We start from the raw sequence: 14,173 nt of genomic DNA, 5'->3' as shown, positions 1-14,173 counted from the left end.
GCGACTGCCCTGCTAGTGAGGTAGCAGGAAGCTCGTTTTCCTGTGTGTTGACTGGAGGGTCCTGGGACCCAAGAACATGGTGCCCAGAACCCCTTTCTTTGTCTTTTGCTCCTTGGGGTTAAGCAAGGCACCCTCCCTCTGTGAAGAGTCTGGTGGACGCTTCCATCTGGGTGGGAGGGGCTGGTGGTGTTTCGTGGGTGCGTTGGGTGGTGGTGGAGATGGAGGGGGAAGCGACAGGACCAGGAGGGCGTGTTGCTGGCCACCGTGGCTCTCCGGCGGTTCTGCAGGGCTGAATGCCTCCACCAGGCTGGAGACTAGCAGGTGGAGGCCTGGGTTTCCCGTGCCTCATCGGCTCCCTCCTCAGCATCATTACTACTCTCTGCAGACACCATGGGCTGGGGCCGTGAGGACATCCGGGCAAGCGGAGGGACTCACGTATGCCGAGTGCAGCCAGTCACGGTGGACGCTGGGCACACGTCTCGGCCCTCTCGAGCCTCCCAGGTGGAGGTGGGCCAGCCACACAGGTGTTCCCTCCTCCCCACAGGTGAGGAAACGGAGGGTCAGGATCACAGAGCTTTCTTTGCTTTGACTGGCTAGAGTCCTTTGAAGCCCGTGTTTTGTTTTTGGTATGATTTATTTTGTTAAATTTCACTTTATTCCTCCTTTTCATTTAACGTTTTTTGGAATAGATGATTCTTGCACAGGATACCAAATTAAAAAGGTACAGAAGACTAGACAATGAAACGTTTCCCTTCCATCTCCATCCCCTGCCTCCTGGTTCCTCTGTAGGCAGTGTTCCTAGGCTCCTGTATCATTCCATGATAGTTAGCAGCATACACAAACGATTATACGCACATATTATTTTCTTCCTTTTTTAAATGCATATTCTCCCCTTTGCCTTTTTTCATTCAAAATATATCTCTTGGAGATGGTTCCACATCAGAGCTGCCTTTTCTTTGCACTGCTGCATAGTGTTGGTAGTATCGTACAGTACAGATCTCCTACAATTTGTTTACTCAGTTCCCAACCGAGGAACAGATAGGTCACTTCCAGACTTGGGCTCTTTTCATCGTATGCCAGAGTCCAGAACAGAACCATACCTATGCATTGTTTCAGTGGGAATCTGTCTGTAGGGTGGATTCCGAGACAGGAAAGTTCTGGGTCAGAAGGTACAAACGCTGGTCATTTGGGTAGAGGTTGCCAACTTGGACCTCATAGAGGTTGTTTCAGTTTCTGTGCCACCAAGATGGGGGAGAGAGGCTACTTCGTAAGCCCTCACAACATAGTGCAAGCTTTTTTTTTTTTAAGTTCTTATTGAAATATAGCTGATCTACGGTGTTGTGTTAGTTTCGGGTATACAGCAAAGTGATTCAGTCATGCATGTATGTGTGTGTGTGTATATATATGTATATGTCCTTTTTTAGATTCTTTTCCATTATAGGTTATTATGAGATATTGAGCGTAGTTCCCTGTGTTATACAGTAGGTCCTTGTTGTTTAGCTATTTTATATATAGTAGCGTGTATCTGCTAATTCCAAACTCCTGGTTTATCCCTGCCCCACCTTACCCCTTTGGTAACCATAAGTTTGTTTTCTATCTCTGTGAGTCTATTTCTGTTTTATAAATAATTCCTTTGTATCATTTTTTTAGATTCCACATATAAATGATATCATATGATATTTGTCTTTGACTTACTTCACTTAATATGATAATCTCTAGGTCCATCCATGTTGCTGCAAATGGCATTATTTCATTCTTTGTTATGGCTGAATGGTATTCCATTGTGTATATATGCCACATCTTCTTTTTTATGGCTGAATGGTATTCCATTGTGTATATATGCCACATCTTCTTTATCCATTCATCTGTCGATGGACATTTAGGTTGTTTCCACATCTTGGCTATTGAAAATAGCGATGCAATGACCATTGGGGTGCATGTATCTGTCTGAATTATAGTTTTCTCCAGACACATGCCCAGGAGTGGAATCACTGGATCATATGGTAACTTTATTTTTAGTTTTTTAAGGAACTTTCATACTGTTCTCCATAGTGGCTGTATTAGTTTACATTCCTTCCAGCAGTGTAGGAGGATTAGTGCAAGCTTTTTGATGTTTTATTAGGCGTGGTTGGTGAAATATGCTATCTCAGCATCATTATTGTTGGTGGGGGAGATGATATTTATCTATTCACTTTCCCATTGTTGGTACTTGGAAGGTAATTACTTCTTTTGTTTTTTAAAATAATTTCTGTTGAAGTATTTTGATTTATAATGTTGGCAGTTTCAGGTGTACAGGAAAGTGATTCAGTTATACATATATATGTATATATGTGTACGTACATATATATATATATGTATATATGTATACGTACATATATATATATCCTTTTTCAGATTCTTTTCCATTATAGGTTATTACAAGTGATTGGGTATATAGGTCCCTGTGCTATACAGTAGGTCCTTATTGGTTTAGCATCATTTTAAATATGCACTTTTCTTAGGAGTGAGGTTCATTAGATTTTTATGTTTTAATTGTTTGCACCTTTAAAAATGCATAATTTATTTTAAAAAATCTTAATTGAAGTATAGTTGATTTACAATGTTTTAGTTTCAGGTGTACAGCAAAGTGATTCAGATATATATATATATGTATATTCTTTTTCAGATTCTTTTCCCCTTATTGGTTAATACAAAATATTGAGTATAGTTTACTGCGCTATACAGTAGGTCCTTGTTGGTTATCTATTTTATTTATAGTAGTGTGTATATTTTAGTCCCAAACTCCTAATTTATCCCTCCCTCCCCAAAATGCATAATTCATTGATCCCTCCCTCCCTCCTAGTTTATGTAAGTAATATAATGTTTATGGTGGAAAACTTGGAAAATACATAAAAATATAAAATGGGCAAATTTTAAAATCACATATTCAATCTTTAGATCAGGGACTGGCAGATTATGACCTTCTGGCCAGTCATCTGCTTTTGTGAAGTTTTTTGGAACACAGCTTGCCTGTTGGTTTAGGTATCTTCTATATCTATGGCTGCTTTAGAGCAACAACTGCAGAGTTATATGACTCCAAGCCTAAAATATTTACTGTCTGGCTCTTTACAGAAACAAATTTGCTGGCCCCGTATTCTAGGTAATCACTTTAACATTTTTTTAAATAAATTTATTATTATTATTTTTTAAATTTTTGGCTGCGTTGGGTCTTTGTTGCTGCACACAGGCTTTCTCTAGTTGCGCTGAGCGGGGGCTACTCTTCATTGTGGTGCGCAGGCTTCTCTTAGCAGTGGCTTCTCTTGTTGCTGAGCACGGGCTCTAGGTGCGCGGGCTTCAGTAGTTGTGGCACGCGGGCTTAGTTACTCCATGGCATGTGGGATCCTCCCAGACCAGGGCTCGACCCCGTGTCTCCTGCGTTGGCAGGCAGATTCTTAACCACTGCGCCACCAGGGAAGCCCCCCACTATTAACATTTTGATGTATGTCTTTTCACATCTTTCTGTGTACAGATATGCAGGTATATTTTTTTCTTTTCTTTTTTAAACAACAACAAAATAGTATATTATAGTACTGCTGCTTTGTAGCCTGCCTTTTCCACTCAGGGCTTGGTTGGGAGCCTCTTTTGTGTTCCTGCTAATCTCTCTTCTGCATGAAGTCGCTCCCTGTGGCATCAGGGGAAGGTGCCAAGCCCACGCCTGCAGGTGGGCTTAGGGCTTGGTTGGCTTTGTGGCTGGGACAGTCATCCTTGAGCTGGGCCCCGAGGGAGGGGAGATTCCCAGAGACAGGAGGAGTCTGGTTGGGGCAGAAGAGGTAGGATAAGGCTGAGGATTCCAGGATGGGGAACTTGGGAGGGTCCAAGGCCAAATACACTTGGGAAACAGTGGGTTAAAGACTTCTCAGACCCTTTAGAATAGGAATTCCAAGGAGCATGGTTGCAGATAGTAAATTTTCAGGAGGAGGCAAAGACATGTAAAGTTTTCAGTTTCGTTTGACATGGAGCCCTTGTTTGGTGTGGGTCTCTGGGGACCACTCTTTAGGAACCAGAGCTCTGGGACTCCAAGGGGAACAGCTGGACTGAAACGCAGTTTCTGGCCCAGGCAGCTTTTCCATCCAGCAGGCATCCCTGTCCCATCAGAGCTACATCCCATTCGTGGTGTTGGAAGCCCCCCGAGCTTCAGCCCTTAATGCCTGGAAGAGAAGGAACTGGAGTCCTTGCTCAGAATGCAGAGCAGGCCATGGTGAGGCCACTCCCAGGAAGCAGCAGTGGCTGAGATGGCTGGGGTGTGGGCGTGGGCCTGGGGGGAGGCAGTCCTGCCGCAGCTGGACCCCGGCCTGGAGGAGGCCTGTGTCCTCCTTCTCTCTCACCACCCTGCCCTCGTGTTAGAGGAGGCGGGGTGCCGCATGAATCCTGTCCTCCAGATGGTAAGAGCAGGGAGAAGGTCCCGGCCAGGAAACAGGCTCTCTCCCTGTTCTCTCCTCGTGCATGAACACCCACCAGAGCACCTGATTCATCACAGCTGCTTAGAAAATCTAAGGCAGTATTATCATTTGTTTGTATTCTTATTGTTTTGAGGCAGTCCACAGCTGGATGGGCTGCTGCTTCAAGCTTAAAGTTTACTCTTAAAAAAAAAAAATTTCTCATGGGGGCTTCCCTGGTGGCGCAGTGGTTGGGAGTCCGCCTGCCGATGCAGGGGACGCGGGTTCGTGCCCCGGTCCGGGAAGATCCCACATGCCTCAGAGCGGCTGTTCCCGTGAGCCATGGCCGCTGAGCCTGCGCGTCCGGAGCCTGTGCTCCGCTGTGGGAGAGGCCACAACAGTGAGAGGCCCGCGTACCACAAAAAAAAAAAAAAAATTAAAAAAAAAAAAAAAAAAAAAAAATTTCTCAAGTGCTAGGCCAGGGAGGCAGTGGTGTCCCGTTTGGGACATGAGGATCGGGAGGCCCAGGGAGCCAAGGTGGTTTACCTCCCAAGGGTGGGACTGGCCTGGGAGCCCTGGGTGCCTCCGACCAACCACCCTGTGGCCAGGGAGGTGGAGCTGGGGGGGGAGTCACCGGGACACGCACGCTGCCTCTGCTCTAGCTCCACCATGGCTTGGTTGTTCCTATTCAGTTACTGAATTTCAGTTTCAGTGAAATGGTGGCCTAGCAGGCTGGTTCCTGTTTATACTTCGCAGGCAGCTGCCACCCAGCTGCTTCTCTTTAGCTGGAGACTGTCGTCGCCCTGTTTTTGCAAATAAAGTTTTATTGGCACATAGCCACACCCATTCATTTACATACTGTCTCACCCTCAGAGCTGAGAAGTTGGGACTGAGATCACGTGGCTAATCCTGAACTATTTACTCCCTGATCCTTTAAAGAAAAGAGTTTGCTGCTGCCTGCCCTTTGTTTAAGAAGTTCTCCCTCCCAAGGCCTCTTGCAGAAGAGGTGCTCTTCTTGCATATGGGAGCCCCATGGAGTAGATTTTGTGGGGAGGGGACAGTTCTAATTTTAGTGTTCTGTGTCCTTCATTCATTCATTTAACAAATATTTGTTATACTGATACGTGCCACCTATTAAGAGCTGAATTTGTGCCAGGCACTTAAGTGCCTTGCTGGCATGTGTCTTTAGTCTTTCCAGGATCCCTCTGAGGTAGATGCTGTTGTTAGCACCCCCATTTTACAGATGGGAAAACTGAGGCACAGAGAACATAAGTGACTTGTCCTGGACAGAGTCAGGGTTGTGTGTGCCGGTGCTGTCTGACACCATTAACCACCAGTCTACACTGCCCACAGCAGAAACCCAGCAGTTAAGACCCTGCTGCCGCCCCCGAGGTGCTCACAGCCTAGCGTTTGTCCCCCCGAGTCTGCCTCTACTTGGTAGGCGTGGTCCCAGCTTCTAGTTTGAAGAGTTGGTGGGTGTCAGGGCAGGGCCGGGGAGCGGAGGCCACTCAGTGATCCTGAGTGAGTTCCTCCCCTACTCCCCACCCCCACCTCTAATGGGGGTGTCTGTTTGTCCTGCATCCCAGGGTGTGAGGGTCCAAGAGGAGGGAGGGAACAAAAAGACACTGGAGTACAGAATTCAGAGCCCTATTAACTCCCCTCTCTGCTGAGGTCCCCCCACCTCCACCCCTCAGGGCTGCCTGCTCCCTTCCCCACACCAGCTTCTCTGCAGATATGATGAGGTCAAGGTGAGCGTCCAGGACAGTCAGGAGGGAAAGAGGGAGAGAGCCAGCAGTTATCAAGCACATGCTGTGTGCTAGGCTGGACCACACGCTCTGTGTACAACACTCTGTGAAGGAGGTCATGTGACCCCAGCCCACTTGTGAGGGGCTGGGGCTCAGAGAAGGTTGAGTCACTTGCCCGACCTCACCCACTGGGATTCCAGCTTTAGATCTGAGCGGCCTGGAAACCCATGCCGTTTCCAGTTTTGGGGGTGTCAGGGCAGCCTGGGCACCTGTTGGGTGTGTGGAAGGACAGGACCCTGGTGATGGGGCTGATCCTTGATGAGTTACGGCTCTCCTTCCTTCTCTGGGACCCTGAGTCACATGCTCAGAGGGTGGGCCTGCTCCTCCCCTGAGTGGGCCTGCTTCCTGCCCTGTCTTTGTTCTGCGCACTCAGGGCATGTGTGTGTGTGTGTGTGTGCACTGCCTGCGTGTGTGTTGGTTGTGGGCAGAGGCATTAACCAACCGTCACCCCTCCAGGAAAGCCCAAGTAATTTTAGTTAGTTTTCTGTTGCTCTCACTTTGTTCCCCTGTCTTTGTCCTCTTCTTCCTGAAGCACAAATTTCAGTCCTTAAAGCTGATGCTGACTCCCTCCCCACCCCCGCCCTTTATTCCCAAATAAAGAGGAATGGAAACTGGATCATCATTTCTTTCCAAGCAAACAGCCCAAATATTTGAAAGCTTGAATGTGAAGAGCAGTTCCCAGGACACGTGGGAACAACTCAGCCCCTCTCTGTTTCCTGTGAACACATCCAGCCCAGCGGTGGCCCTGGAATGTGACATATATAAAGTAGCCCTGGGTGCCTGGGTGGGCTTTAAATAATTTCTTTACACCTTTCCTCTTGATAGTAGCTAATACTGTTGAATACTTACTGCATGTCAGGCAGAATGCTAATGCCTTTACGTGTAATCCTGTGAAGTTGGAACTAGTAATATCCCCATTTTCCTGAAGGAGAGGTTGAGTAACTTGCTCAAGGTCACAAGGCTCACAGGTGGTATTGCCAGCGAGCCTGGTGCCGAACTGTGTCTGCCCAACCCCACAGCCTGAGGCCATGCTCATTACATAGTCCCGGGCCCAGGATACCACCCACCCACGGTAGGTCTGCATCAGTGAGCTCCTGTAATTATGTATCATGGTCTTCAGGTCACAGTTACATCTTCCTGGGTGAATCACCAGTTCCAGTGTTTTTCTTATACATTTGTCATTATTAGGAAGTTAAAAAAAAAAAGTCACCTTAGCCCAGGGTTTTTCAGCCTCAGCACTGCTGATGTTTTGAGCCAGATCTCCTTTGTTGTGGGAGCTTGTCCTGTACACTGTAGGTTTTAGCAGCATCCCTGGCCTCCACCCAATAGATGCCAGTAGAACACCCCACCCCACAAGTGAGACAACCAAAAATGTCTCCAGACACTGAAAAGTGGCCTGGGCTGTGGGTAGGGGGCAAAATCGCCCCCACTTGAGAACCACTGTCTTAGCCCAAGGTATGAGAGGCAGGAGGTCAGGGGGAGATTGGGATGCAGACGCCTGATATTGGGTCACCTTCTCCAGGGCAGCTCTGGAGAGTCTTTTAAAGGGCTCCAGAGCCATTTCCTGCAGGTTAAACTCACCCGCACTTGCCTGGGCTCTTGCGGTGTCTGGGAAGGGCTGGGGAGAAATCCTTCCCTGTGTTCAGAGAGGTCACAGCCCAGTAGCGGGGACGGCGCTTGGGTGGAAAAGCCCAGCAGCTCATTTCCCAGCTGGCCTCCGAGAGCCCATGGAGTGTCAGGCCCCCTGCCCAGGGCAGGATGAGGACCCACTTCACGGAGCTCACGTCCCAGTGGGGAAGTGGCAGTGTGGGATCCAGATGCTGACGATGGACAGTGCTCTCTGCACTAGAGGAAAAGAAGGCCGAGAGGTGCGAGTGCTGCCTGGGACAGGGGGGACTCTAAAGAGACATTTCATCCTGGGGCCAGGTGGAACGGAGCCCCCGGGGCTCAGGCGCTGCTGGGTGTTAGAAGAGGTTCCTTAGGGCCTGAAGGACAGGAAGAGGTGGTGGGATCTGTGTCAGAGATTCTGGGCTATAACCTGAGAGCCTGAGCTCATTCCCATGTGGGCATGGGGTGGACCCACAGGTTCCAGAGGGCCCAGAGGAGCCCTTGCTGAGAATGGGGTGCTCAGCCCCCGGGGCCAGATGGCCACAAGCAGTGCTCTTTCCAGGGTCCAACTTGCCCCTCCAGTTGAGGATTTGACATAATTTAAAGGGTGTGGTATTCTCCACTGTGTAATGTGGGTGACGTTTTCTTGGCCTCCAGACAGTGCTTCTCCTTTAATTCTGAGCTTTGGTGAGGCCTGGGCCTCCCTTATGCTGCCCACTTACTCATTCAGTGTCTGAGGGACATTCATTTTCCCAAGGGCCTTGCCCTATTGATCCAGCAGGTAATTCCCCCAGCTGACTCCTGCCCCCTTGCTCTTCCTAATTGACCTGGGATTGAAAGTGCTGGCCTGAAAGTCAGGAGTTGGGAGGCCCCTACCTGGGGTCCGCTTCCCCTCACTGCCACCAGAGGGCAGCCGTGGACTCTGGTTGGAGCCTCGCCCTGGGCAGTTCTGCGGATGCCCCTGCCAGGAGGCAGCTTTCTGTTGGGCTGGGGGTTGATGGCTGCTGGGCCCAGGGTCTTGGCTGTGGGGGAGGCTTGGTTCTCCTTTGCACGAAGCAGCCCAGGGGTGAAGCAGCAGGGGACACCTGGGGGTGGTGCAATGCCAGGGAATCTGTTGATGACCCTGACCTCACTAGGACCGGGTCTCTGAGTATCTCCCAAGAAAAGAATGTGAGCCGGGGCTTCCCTGGTGGCGCAGTGGTTAAGAATCCGCCTGCCAATGCAGGGGACATGGGTTCGAGCCCTGGTCCAGGAAGATCCCACATGCCGCGGAGCAACTAAGCCCGTGGGCCACGACTACTGAGCCCACGTGTTGCAGCTACTGAAGCCCGCATGCCTAGAGCCCGTGCTCTGCAGCAAGAGAAGCCACCGCAATGAGAAGCCCGCATGCCGCAACTAGAGAAAGCCCGCGCACAGCAACGAAGACCCAACGCAGCCAAAAAAAAAGGAACGTGAGCCACCTTGGCTCCTTCCCCCACAGCAGGCAAGAGGCCATTTCTCTTTGGGGTGGTTTTTTTCTCTTCTCCCTCGACCTACAGAGCCCATTCTCGGCTCAGGGCTGAGAGTGAGCTTGGGCCATGTGTGTTGAACCAGGTGGGCTGCATGTTTTGTGCGTGCTCTTAAAAAAATTTTTTTTAATCACTAAAGCAATATATGCTCATTGTACCAAAACCAAACAATAGAGAAGAGAGTGTTTTCTGAGGGAGTTGCCCAGGGCTTGGCAGGTTGTGCAACCTTATGAAGACACTCTCCCTTTCTCCTGTGTGTGTGTGTGTGTGTGTGTGTGTGTGTGTGTATGTAGGTACCTTAGAAAACCTGCTTTTGGGTATGACCCCGTAAAGGGTGTGTTCAGTCAGTAGTAATTTTGTATTCTTAGCAACCACCCAGTATCTGCAGCGCTGGGGGAGGGCACGAGACAGAAGGCTCTCAGGGGCATTCAGGGGCCAGAATCACCCAACAGTGAAGCCCAGGAGAGCCTCCTGGTGGTCACAGAAGAGACCTCTTTGGGCACAGGGAGACCTCTGAGGCCCATCGGAGAGAGCACATCCTTCCAGCGTCTCTTAATGCACAGCCTTTATTTATTGTCAGCACCCACCGCCCATACCCCACCTCACTAGAAAGCTCCCCTTGCCTGGATGTCTTCAGTGTCCTGCAAATGAAGTGTCACAGCCTTTTTCTGGGGCTGGGAGTGAAGAGGGAGCCATCAGTTTCACATTTGAAACTGATAATGTGAGCCTGTGGCAAGAAGGAATAGCTTCATAACCATTTGAACTTCACCTGACCTTGTCTCCTGATTCAACCCTCTAGCTGTTGGGATCTGCCAACTGGCTGAGCATTTCTGGGTCTTTGACCGGAAACCTCTCATACACAATTAGCAATGCCAGCCCTGAAACAGGGACCTCTGGCCATTGTCGTAGGTACCAGAGCCTGTTTAGGTTCCATTCAGTGAAAAATTCCATGCATTTTCTCATTCTCTGTTTCAAATCCAACAAAATCCCTACCCCCTCAAAATTTGTTGAGCACCTACTGTATGCAAAATATTTTGCTAAGCTCTTGAATAAACCATGAGCATGTCTAATTTTACAGACTGTGAGCTCCTTATGTGCAGGGCTATGAATAAGCTATTCATTCACTCATTCGGTCTCTTAATTCTTTCTCTCTGAATTAGTTGGATGCCTGTTGAGAACAGGACACTTGGTGTACAGTATCCAGGCACTTGGTATACAGTAGGCACTTTGTAAAGACTTAGTTGAGGGAGTCCTGGAGTTCAAATAGCCAGGAAAGGAAAGTGTAACTGTGCCATTGTCTTTCTCAAGGGTCTTGTTAGTTAAAAAGGAGTGAAATCTGAACCCCTTGGTACCTGCGGTGAACCCACCTCTCCCCTTGTGTGAGTGATGGCCTGAAAAGGCAGGCATCTTCCAGGCTTTAATTTTGTGATTGGAAAATGAGGATTTATTTATTCCATAATGATTTCTTTTTTAAAAAATATTTATTTATTTATTTATTTATGGCTGTTTTGGGTCTTCGTTGCTGTGCGTGAGGTTTTTCTAGTTGTGCTGAGAGGGGGGCTACTGTTTGTTGCGGTGTGCAGGCTTCTCATTGCGGTGGCTTCTCTTGTTGTGGAGCACGGGCTCTAGACGCGCGGGCTTCGGTGGTTGTGGCAAACGGGCTCAGTACTTTTGGCTCGCGGGCTCTAGAGCACAGGCTCAGTAGTTGTGGCGCATGGGCTTAGTTGCTCTACGGCATGTGGGATCTTGCCGGACTAGGGCTTGAACCCACGTCCCCTGCATTGGCAGGCGGATTCTTAACCACTGCGCCACCAGGGAAGTTCCTACAATGATTTCTTGAGTGCCTTCTATGTTCCAAGCATTGTACTGGTACCCAGGAATATGAAGCTTCCCTCACCAACCTCATTAGAAGTTGCAAAGACTGGATAAGATGAAGTGCTTTGGAAAAATCTGCCCTGCTGCCTACTGCTGACCAGGGGCCTGGGGGAGCTTGCCGCCTCCTTGTATGACTCCCCTGGAGGCCCCCCTAAGATGAGCTGTTTCCCTTGACCCATCCCTGCATGTACATATCCTCTTTCTCTGCTCCTGGCCAGCCAGAGTTTACTTGAGTTGGAATCCATGACCTCCTGGCTTCTCCACATGCAGCCTGATTCTGGGCCAGGGTTTGTTTGAGGCCCTGTTTGGATATTGTTAAAAGTGGCAGCTTTGCTCAGAAAGGTCAGTGTGAGAGACCAGAACAAAAAGATCTTTCAAGCTGGCCTCTCACGGGGCTCAGAAAAGCCCCAGCTCTACCTGGCACTGGCAGCTTAGACCCAGGACAGGATTACTCAAGCTGGTGGGAGAAACCCCATCTAGTTTCCCATTTCCCAGAGGGCTGAGCTGAGGCGGAGGGGCATTCCCGACATTTCAGAACAGGTCAGCACCAGCCAGGAGCCCAGATCGCTCCCTGTCTAGCCCTGGCCACTGGAACCTATGTTGGTTTTTCTCTTTACTTGCATTCAATAAAAACTGGGATTTACCCAAAAGATGCCTAAGGGTGATTATTTGCTTTGCTAAAGAATTCCTGGGAGCTTATTTAGATGTCAGAGTCCCGTATAGATTTGAAAATAGTAAAAATATACAACTTTGGAGACACAAGATCTTGTTAAAATTGCAGTTCTCGGGCTTCCCTGGTGGCGCAGTGGTTGAGAGTCGCCTGCCGATGCAGGGGACGTGGGTTTGTGCCCCGGTCCGGGGGGATCCCATAGCCGTGGAGCAGCTGGGCCCGTGAGCCATGGCCGCTGAGCCTGCACGTCCGGAGCCTGTGCTCCGTAACGGGAGAGGCCACAGCAGTGAGAGGCCCGCGTATTGCCAAAAAAAACAAAAAAAAATAATTGCAGTTCTCATTCCTAAATTGAGTGTGTATTGGGGGAGGAACCTGAAACAAAGCAACTAGTATACCAAGTCTATGATTTCAGGTATGCTCGATTAAGGTGAGATATCTACTGAAGTAAAAAGAAAGAAGATATAAAGAAAAGTATTACACAAAATAATAACACTGATGGTGTACAGCTAGTAGCAAGGATTGTAGATGTGGTATGCAGATGACAGAAGTCGGGGAGATGCTGATTGCAACTGAAGACCTGATTTTATAGAGGAGAGGGCCGTGCATAGCCCACAGAGGTGAGCTCTGCCCTCAGTAGCAGTGCCCAGGCATGAACCATCTCTAAGGACCCTGTGGAGCCCTGTGTTGCTTGCCCCTCCTGGTGCTTCAGAAGCTCTAGGCAGGCTAGGGAATATCGTTGTGACTCTGACTCTATCCCCCAGGTCTTTGTCTCCATTCTCAGCCTTACAAACAGGAGTCTGAGTTCATAGTGTTGGTTGTTTTGCACATTTGGGGCTTGCTTGTATGAAACCAGAGGTTCCCAGAAGGCAAGGAATTGATCTCCTGTGCTTTTATGCCTCCAAGCTCCAGAGCCCCCAGGAATCTATTTCATTCATGAAAGCTGCAGGAGGGGCTCAGGTTACTTTCCCGGCTGCCACCTTTGGCTTTTCACCCTCTGTGATCTTTCATTTCTAAATTTGCTGGCCTGGGAGCCTCTGCTTTCCCTTGCGAGCTATTGATCTAGGGAACCACCCCCACCCCGGAACAAGTGAGGATGGCAGTCCTCAGACATTTGCTGAGCACACGTGCCCGGGCTGAGCTTCAGGAACAAGACTGCCCTCAGGGGATGCACAGTGGGAAAGGGGTCAGCCTGTAAATGGAAAATGACTGCAATGCCATGCTTGCTTCAAAAGAGGACTTAACATGGGGCAAGAGCTATGCAGTCAGGAGGGGTGGGTGTGGGGAGGGGCCCAGGGAAGGCTGCAAGAAGGAAGTGGTATTGGAAAGTGATGTGTAAAAACACAGGTTTTTTTTAAGGATGAGTAGAGGAAGGGCTCTTTAAGGCAGTGGGGGAAGCCTGTTCCAAGACTTGACATAGGGAACTGTGGACAGTTGTTCAGAAAGGACTTGAGTGGTGGGAGATGAGATGGGAGAGAGGCAAGGGGCAGACCCGACAGCCCTGGGACACCGTACTGAGGGCCTAGACTGAATTCTGTAAGCCTGGGGGCACCGATGAAAGGCCAACATGGGAAGGAACAAGATGACTTTTGCGTGTCAGGTAGAGCCCTCAAGGGGCAGTGGGAGTTGTTTTTCAAACTCAGGCCACACCCATCAGTGGGTTGCAAGATCTGTTTAGTGGGCTGCCGCCAGCATTTTTAAAATGGGGAAGTAGTGGGAGACGTAAAATAGAAAATATCAGAGTGGATTGCATTGCACATAGTAGAGATAGGTAATGTATCAAGAAACTTAACTTCAGTTTTATGTAAGCAGTGTGTGCATATATACAGGGTTGCAATGTCAGGTGTATTTCTTACTATGGATCACACTTTAAAAAGCTTGCAGATGACTTTAAGGCACAGAGGGCTGACTGGAGTGGGTGAGACCAGCTGTCACTGTCATCTAGGCCCCAGGTGATGCAGGCCAGTCTAGGGCCCTGGTGGTAGGGATTGAGAGGTGAGGATGGATTCCAGTGTAGACCAGATGTGGCAGATGAAGATGGAGAATTTTTTTAATCTCATTAATAGCTTTTTTAATATGATTTTTTAAATTAATTAATTAATTTTATTTATTTATTTTTGGCTGTGTTGGCTCTACCTTGCTGCATGCATGCTTTCTCCAGTTGTGGCGAGCAGAGTCTACTCTTTGTTGTGGTGCCTGGGCTTCTCATTGCGGTGGCTTCTCTCGTTGCGGAGCGCGGACTCTAGGCACGTGGGCGTCCGTAGTTGTGGCTCACGGGCTCTAGAGCGCAGGCTC

The 14,173-nt window shown here is 49.1% G+C and overlaps 1 protein-coding gene across 1 annotated transcript in view; it reads left to right on the top strand.

Annotated features, from left to right (window-relative positions):
• Positions 1–14,173, top strand: part of TTC7A (tetratricopeptide repeat domain 7A) — a 123,180-nt gene that overhangs the window by 39,255 nt on the left and 69,752 nt on the right. The window lies entirely within an intron of this gene.

Source organism: Mesoplodon bidens (assembly GCF_964165515.1).
Source record: "Mesoplodon bidens genome assembly, chromosome: 14".
Lineage (NCBI taxonomy): Eukaryota > Metazoa > Chordata > Mammalia > Artiodactyla > Ziphiidae > Mesoplodon > Mesoplodon bidens.
Note: the sequence above shows the minus strand (reverse complement) of the source record. Positions and strands in the feature narration are given on the sequence as shown.